At 43.4% G+C, this 7,846-nt stretch overlaps 1 non-coding gene across 1 annotated transcript; it reads right to left on the reverse strand.

Annotated features, from left to right (window-relative positions):
• Positions 1-7,178: 7,178 nt before the first annotated feature.
• Positions 7,179-7,379, reverse strand: LOC114704861. Its single transcript, XR_003736321.1, has one exon. It is a non-coding gene; the product is annotated as a small nucleolar RNA SNORA73 family (small nucleolar RNA).
• Between the last annotated feature and the right edge of the window lie 467 nt (positions 7,380-7,846).

Raw genomic sequence — 7,846 nt, forward strand, 5'->3', positions numbered from 1 at the left:
AGCTAGTTACAAGGATGGAGACATGTCAGAACCCTCACACTCTGCTTGTGTGAATGTCATCAGGGTGCGGCTGCCTTGGAAAACAGTCTGGAGGGTCTTCAACAAGTTAAATATACAATTATGGTATGAGTCAGCACGCATTTCTGCGAGAATGAAAACATATGCCCACACAGAAATGTATATACAAATGGTCACAGCATCCTTCCACACTCAGCACCAAAGCAGAAAACATCCCAGTGTCTATAAACAAAAGGATGGCTGACATAAAGTTCTATCCATATAAGGGAACATTGTGTGGAATGGAGTCTTCATACATGCTACAGCGTGGATGAACTTGGAGATCATGCTGAGTTTATGAAACTGGTCACAAACACCACATTTTGTATGATTTGTCTCTGTGAGATGTTTAGAGCATTAAAGTCTATAGAGACAGAACATAGGTGAAGTTACCTAAAGCCAGAAGTCAGAGGGTAAGGTTTGGTCATGGGGCTGTTTGGGGGGAATAATGAAAATAACCTAACATTATTTGGGTGGGGTTTGTTTGTTTATTTGTTGATGTTTGTTTGTTTGTGGGTCCAACCTATGATTGAACACAATATCATTTGTTTACTTGCTTGCTTGTTTCCTATGTTGCTCTGTCTATCCTGAAACTCACTAGGTACATTGACCAGGGTAGCCTTGAATTCATGGAGATCCATTGCACTACCTCCTGAGTGCTGAGATTAAAAGCATGCACCACTAGGCCCAGTTTGAACCCAGTGTCTTTTGCTGCTAAACACATACTCTACCACTGAGCTAGACCCCCCAGATGTATTCCAAAATTGATTACAGTGATAGTTATGAAATTCTGCAAAGATATTAAAAATCACTAAATTCATATGTTTTAAATGAGTGAATTATGCAGCATGTAAATTATATTTCACTAAAGCAGTTTTTGAAATGATACCTATATTTTGACCCAACTGCAAGAACAAAGAAAAAGGAGGGGTGGCTAGGTGTTATGACACACCCTGATAAAATCCTAGCACATGGGAGGCTGAGGAAAGAGGATCGCTTTGAGTTCAGACCACCATGGGCTATACAGTGAGTTCCAGCTCAGCCAGGACTGTGTAAGAAGATCCCATCTCAATGAAACAAACAACAGCTGGTTAAGAATGCTTGCTAAGCCAGGCGTTGGTGGCACACTCCTTTAATCCCAGCACTCAGGAGGCAGAGGCAGGTGGATCTCTGTGAGTTCGAGGCCAGCCTGGGCTACAGAGTGAGTTCCAGGACAGGCTCCAGTGCTACACAGAGAAACCCTGTCTTGAAAAACCAAAACAAAAAATAATAAATAAATAAATAAATAAATAAATAAATAAATAAATAAATAAAATGCTTGCTGCAAGTCTTGGAGAGATTAGGGATACAAAGGGCCATATCTAAACATAATGACGGCAGTTTACAGCAAGCCTATAGCCAACATCAAATTAAATGGAGAGAAACTCAAAGCAATTCCACTAAAATCAGAAACAAGACAAGGTTGTCCCCTCTCTCCTTATCTATTCAATATAACACTTGAAGTTCTAGCTAGAGCAGTAAGAAAACCAAAGGAAACCACGGGGATACAAATTGGAAAGGAAGAAGTCAAAGTATCATTATTGGGAGATGATATGATAGTATACATAAGTGACCTGAAAAATTCCATCAGGGAACTCCTCGTGGAAGTAACTGATAAAAACCTTCAGCAAAGTGGCTGGATACAAGATTAACTCAAAAAAAAAAAAAAAATCAGTAGCCCTCCTATATACAAATGGCAAACAGACTGAAAAAGAAAATGGAAACAATACCATTCACAGTAGCGACAAACAATATCAAATATCTTGGTGTGACTCTAACCAAGCAAGTGAAAGTTGCTATTTCATCCTATTGACAGTGTCCTTTGCCTTACAGAAGCTTTTCAGTTTCATGAGGTCCCATTTATTAATTGTCAATCTTAGTGCTTGTGCTATTGGTGTTCTGTTCAGGAGGTTGTCTCCTGTGCCAATGGGTTCAAAGCTATTCCCTACCTTCTCTTCCAGCGGGTTGGGTGTATCTGGTTTTATGTTGAGGTCTTTGATCCACTTGGACTTGAGTTTTGTGCGGGGGTGATTAAACATGGATCCATATTTATGGAGTCAGTAGGAAATTTGCAGGCAAATGGATGGAACTCATCCTGAGCGAGGCAACCCAGACCCAGAAAGTCAAACATGGTATGTCCTCACTATAAGTGGATATTAACTGTAAAGGATAATCACATTTACAGTCCACAGACCCAGAGAAGCTAAGTAACAAGGAGGGTTCGGGGATGAGGAGGACACATGGATTTCCCTGGGAAGGGAGAACAGAATAGATCCTGTGGATGGACTGGGGGCGGGTGGGAATGGAAGAGAAGGGGTCAGGTGGAGGAGGGAGGGGTGGAGGGAGAGAGTATGGGGTGAGATGACAGGAACTGGGAGGCATTGGGGGTGGTGATGTGAAAAACTAGTACAGGAAATGACCTGGAACCTATGAGGGTGACTCTGGAGAGGACTCCCAATAAAGGAGGGCATGGAGCCTGAACCGGCCATCCTCTGTAGCCAGGCTAGGCTCCCAGGGGCGGGACTGAAACACCAATGCAGTCACACCAATGCAGTCACAACACCCTCAGCCCACACCTGTCCTGCCGGCAAGATGTGCTGGGCAATGGTGACTCAGAGCTTGTGGGAGTGGCCAACCAATGACTGGTCTAACTTGCGGCCCTCGCCCTGAGAGGGAGCCCATGCCAGACACTGCCTGGTTGGCCAGGAACTGGAAGCTGGAGGACCGAGAGACCTAGGCTAGAACCAAACAGGACTGGCCAAATAATAATAATAATAATAATAATAATAATAACAACAACAACAATAATAAGTGTTGCCAGGTGGTGATGGTGAACACCTTTAATCCCAGCACTTGGGAAACAGAAGCAAGCAGATCTCTGTGAGTTCGAAGCCAGCCTGGGCTACAAAGTGAGTTCCAGGAAAGACTCCAAAGCTATACAGAGAAATCCTATCTCAAAAAAACCAAAAAAAAAAAAAAAAAAAAAAAAAAAAAAGAAAGAAAGAAAGAAAGAAAGAAAGAAAATAATAATAAATGTTTTTTAAAAGTCAATGTAATGATATTTTGCTGTACTCATAGGTTGGTGCCCAGTTATCATCAGAGAGGCTTCCTCCAGCAGCTGGTAGGGACAGATGGAGAAACCCACAGCCAAACATTGGGCAGAGCTTGGGGGAACCCACAGAAGAAGGGAAGGAAAGATTGTAGGAGCCAGAGGGGTGGAGGACACTAGGAGAGCAGGATCCACAGACTGAATTAAGCAGGGTTCTTAGGGGCTCCCAGAGACTGAAGCAACAGTCATGGAGCTTGCATGAGTCTTTGGTAGGTCCTCTGCATATGCATTATGATCGTTCAGCTTGGGGGTTCTGTGGGACTCCTAACAGAGGTGACAGTGGTGGTGATGAGAGACTGGGAGGAGGGGGGAGGAGAGACTGCGGTCAGGATGCAGTGTATGAGAGAGAGAGAAAGAATGCTTGCTGCTCTAGCAGAGGACCTGAGTTCCGTTCTCAGCACCGACATGGGGTGACTCACAACCCCTGTAACTCCAGCTCAGGGCGTCTGACACCCTCTTCTGCTCTCTGCAGGTACCCCAACACACGTGCATATACTCACATATAGGCACACATACACATACATAATTAAAAATTTTAAATGATATCTTTAGAAAACAAAAAACAATAAAGGAAGATTGATAGCGAGTGTGTTTGAAGAACTCAGCGTATAACAATTGTAGGTATTTAAAAAAAGATTTACGCCAGGCGGTGGTGGCGCATGCCTTTAATCCCAGCACTTGGGAGGCAGAGCCAGGTGGATCTCTGTGAGTTCGAGGCCAGACTGGGCTACCAAGTGAGTTCCAGGAAAAGGCGCAAAGCTACACAGAGAAACCCTGTCTCAAAAAACAAAAAAAAACAAAAACAAAACAAAACAAAAAAAGATTTACTCGTTTTTATTTTATTTATATGGGTGTTTTGCCTGCATATCTGTGCACCACAGGTGTGTGGTGCCCTCAGAGGTCAGAAGACGTTGGACTCTCCAGGACTGGAGTTCCAGAACGTTGTGATCCTCCATGTGGGTTCTGGGGACTGATCGTGAGTTCTCTAGAACAGCCAGTTCTCTTAACCACTGAACCATCTCTTCAGCGCTTCCCCGTAGTTACTTCTTAATACTGAAACAACAGCTGGTTTTCATTTTCTCCTATATATGTCCACCAGTGCTCATAAATGCCATTATCTAAGAAACCCTATCAATAACTAGTGTTGATATTATCAGAAAGCCAGTGAGGCAGAGCAGCAAGGTCCTAAGTAAATGCTGGAACACACAGACCCAGGAGCACAACAGACTGGGGAGCACGCAGATCCCGTCACAATCCTCCATCCAGGCTGCTGTTATCTATTAACGGAAACTCCGTGGGCATTCTTCTGACCTCTGTGCCTTAATTTCTTTTTCTGCACAAAGAACATCAATCTGGTTCCTCCAAGATGGTCTCGAGCATCAGTTTAGTCTGTGAAAGTGTGGAGCACGCGACATGGCAGAGAGTAGCTCTTCCTGCAGGCTACCAAACGGGCGTCACAACAGTAGTGGGAATTGACTAGAAGCAGGTGGGAAGCGGTGGCGCACACCTTTGGACCCAGCACCCAGGAGGCAGAGGCAGGCTAATCTCTGTGCCTTGGAGGCTAGCCTGGTCTACTCAGTGCATTCTAGAACAGCCAGGGCTACACTGGAAACCCTGTTTCAAAAGGAACTAGAAGCAGCAGAAATAAGGGATCTACAGCGCAAGAAAGGCTGTGTGCTGCTCCTTCTGGCCCACATTATAGTTGCAAGGCCGGGTGTTTGCAAGTCAGTATATTGTAAACGGGGCGAGCGGGGAGGACACCTCCCAACTCACAGGCTTTTTGCAGAGAAGGTTGGACGAAGCATTCTTTGAGTTTCTCTCTTTCTTTTTTTAAAGATTTATTTATTTATTATGTACACAGAAGAGGGTGCCAGATCTTCATTACAGATGGTTGGGAACCACCATCTGTATGGTGGATGCTGGGAATTGAACTCAGGACCTCTGGAAGAGCAGTCGGTGCTCTTAACCCCTGAGCCATCTCTCCGGCCCTCTTTGAGTTTCTTATGGCTTTTAATTCATAATTCTGATTATTTCTTTCTCTGAGCTCTATGGAGTCCAGTAGGTAAAGCATTTCTTCCTATTTTGTTGCTATTCATAATTAGTTTCCTTTGCTTTCTGTTTTCTTTTTAAAATTCCACCAAAAAAATGAATTAGCAAATTTAGATTTCTTTTTTTGAACCAAAGTCTCTCTACTTAGTCCTGGCTATCCTGGACCAGGCTGGCCTTGAACTCAAAGGTCTGCCTGCCTCTGTCTCTGAGAGCTGAGATTAAAGGCATGCACCACCACATCAATGAAATTACCTTAGGCTCAAAAATTATATGTGAGCTACAAAATAAGTGACCTCAGTGGAATATAAAGTTTATTACTATCAAGGCTGTCCTATTAGAAACAACAACTAGAAAGAAATTAGACTAGATTACTGTTCTTATTTTTAATTAATCTTTATTTTTATTTCATGTGCATGGGTGTTTTCCTGAATATATGCCTCTGCACTATGCATGCAATGCCTGTGAGGACGGAAACATTGGATCCTCTGAGACTGGAGTTACAGATAGTTGTGAGCTGCCATGTGGGTTCTGGGAATTAAACCCAGGTCCTCTGGATGAATGGCCAGTGGTCTTAACTGCTGAGCCATCTCTCCGACCCCTCCTGCTCTTTTTTAAGCCTATATTTTGTTAAGATCAAACTGAAAGTCAAGATTCTTCCTCCGAATGGTTTGCATTTTGTGCCTATCCACCAATGGTCACGTGTTGGAGGGACATTTCCTCCCATGCACATCGTAGGTTAAGGAGCATTTTTTTCAGCGGCGCTTTTGCTCCTAGACAAAATACTCAGCCCAGGAGACTTTGAATGAATCAGAGTCATACACTTTAATATGAAAATATCTGCCGTTTTCCAAATTAAAAAGGAGCTGCAAGTATGTGACCATGTATATAAAGGCCAAGTCTCCGGAACAATGCAGTCATGAACAGAAAAGCCACAGGGGCTGACACAAGCATGAGAAACACGGAACCAAGGGAAATGGCGGCTTGAGAGGTGAAGGGATAGAGGCAGGGTAGCGCCTTCAGAGAGACATATACTGATGATGCTTTATATTATCTTAGTACCTTTTCAAACATTATTTCTCATTTCAGAAATTATTTTTAGAGACAAACTTTAGAAGCATATACTTTGCTGGATCATTCTCTCTATTCTTCTCAAATCTCTTTAATTAATAAAGTAGCCTATTTGAATGTAAATCCCACCTGCCCAATTCCTTCTCTTTTGTCCCTGTATTTTGCTACCAAAATGAATGGAAGGGAAGCTGGAATAAGGTGCGATATTATTTCACAAGTAGCGAACCGAGGCTTCCTCTGCTGAGAACCAGAACTTGAAATGAATTAGGTTGGGTTCAGTCTGGAGTATTAATTGGATTTAATTATTTATGAGCTCAGTATCATAAGGGTCCATGATCCTTAAAAGAACTAATCACATTTCAAAGGGCACAGAAAACCATATAAATGCAATAAAGTCTCATAGTCTATTCATCAGCACATTATCCTGAGGTCCTATGGAAGGGGTGCTCTACTTAATACCCCAGACACCAACCCAGGCTTTTAGATCAGATGCTGTACGATGTCATTTAACACCTACAGAGAAACAGCAAAAATTACACCCATACCACATATTTATAAAGATTCGTGCGTATTAGCTGGGAAAACATGAGTGAACAGTAACAAATAAAGTGCCATAAAGCAGGAGGGGGCTTTATCTGCACTAATAATGACAATCAGCTATGAATTGAGGAATATGATTAACTCTCAGCACTCAAGTGTTTGTTTCTTTTCCTATGACTGTAAGGTCAAAATCCCCTTCTTCCCAGAGGGCAGGAACATGATGTGACTTGTGCCCTACAGCCGTTAAGTAGGCTTCAAAGCCAGAGTTATACATGCCAGGCACCTACAATAAGATGCGTTTTTTTCCTTCTTCCAGGCCTGCTTCCTGCATGCTTCGCCTCCTTAGTCATTGCCCACAGGACTCTGGAAAGTCGTAGGAATGTGCAGCCCTGGCTGAGAGGCCAGTTTCACTTCCAGTGTTGTGGAAAGGGCCTGTATATCATGGGCCGAGCCCCCTGCTACCCTCTGGTACTAGGACAGAGCTGGGGAGAGTGATCTCCCAGGGTATCCATGTTGAAAGTAGTAAGATGTTTTTTTTTTTTTTTTTTTTTTTTTTTTTTGAGACAAGGTCTCTCTCTAATAGTCCTGGCTGCACTGGAACTCCATATGTAGACCAGGCTGGCCTTGAACTCACAGAGATCTGTCTACCTCTGCATCCCGAGTGCTGGCATTAAAGGCGTGCGCCACTACATCTAGCTACCATATCTTGACACCACGTTCATTCTCTGTGTTAGATGCCCCAAGAATATAAAGCAGTATACTTTCCCCCGAATGTACAACCTCGGTAGAATCATAGGGAAACGCTGTAAACCCAAACTTAACAAAATGACTTACCGGTACTTTTCAGAAGTATCAAGACTATGCAGTGGGGGTGGTTCATGTCTTATTCCGCACTCCAGAGGCAGATTGTGGGCAGATCTCTGTGAATTTGGGGGCAGTCTTGTCTACAGTGCAACTTCCAGGCTGTTCAGGACTACGTAGTCA

The sequence above is a fragment of the Peromyscus leucopus genome, chromosome 12 (genome assembly GCF_004664715.2).
Source record: "Peromyscus leucopus breed LL Stock chromosome 12, UCI_PerLeu_2.1, whole genome shotgun sequence".
NCBI classification, from domain to species: Eukaryota; Metazoa; Chordata; class Mammalia; order Rodentia; family Cricetidae; genus Peromyscus; species Peromyscus leucopus.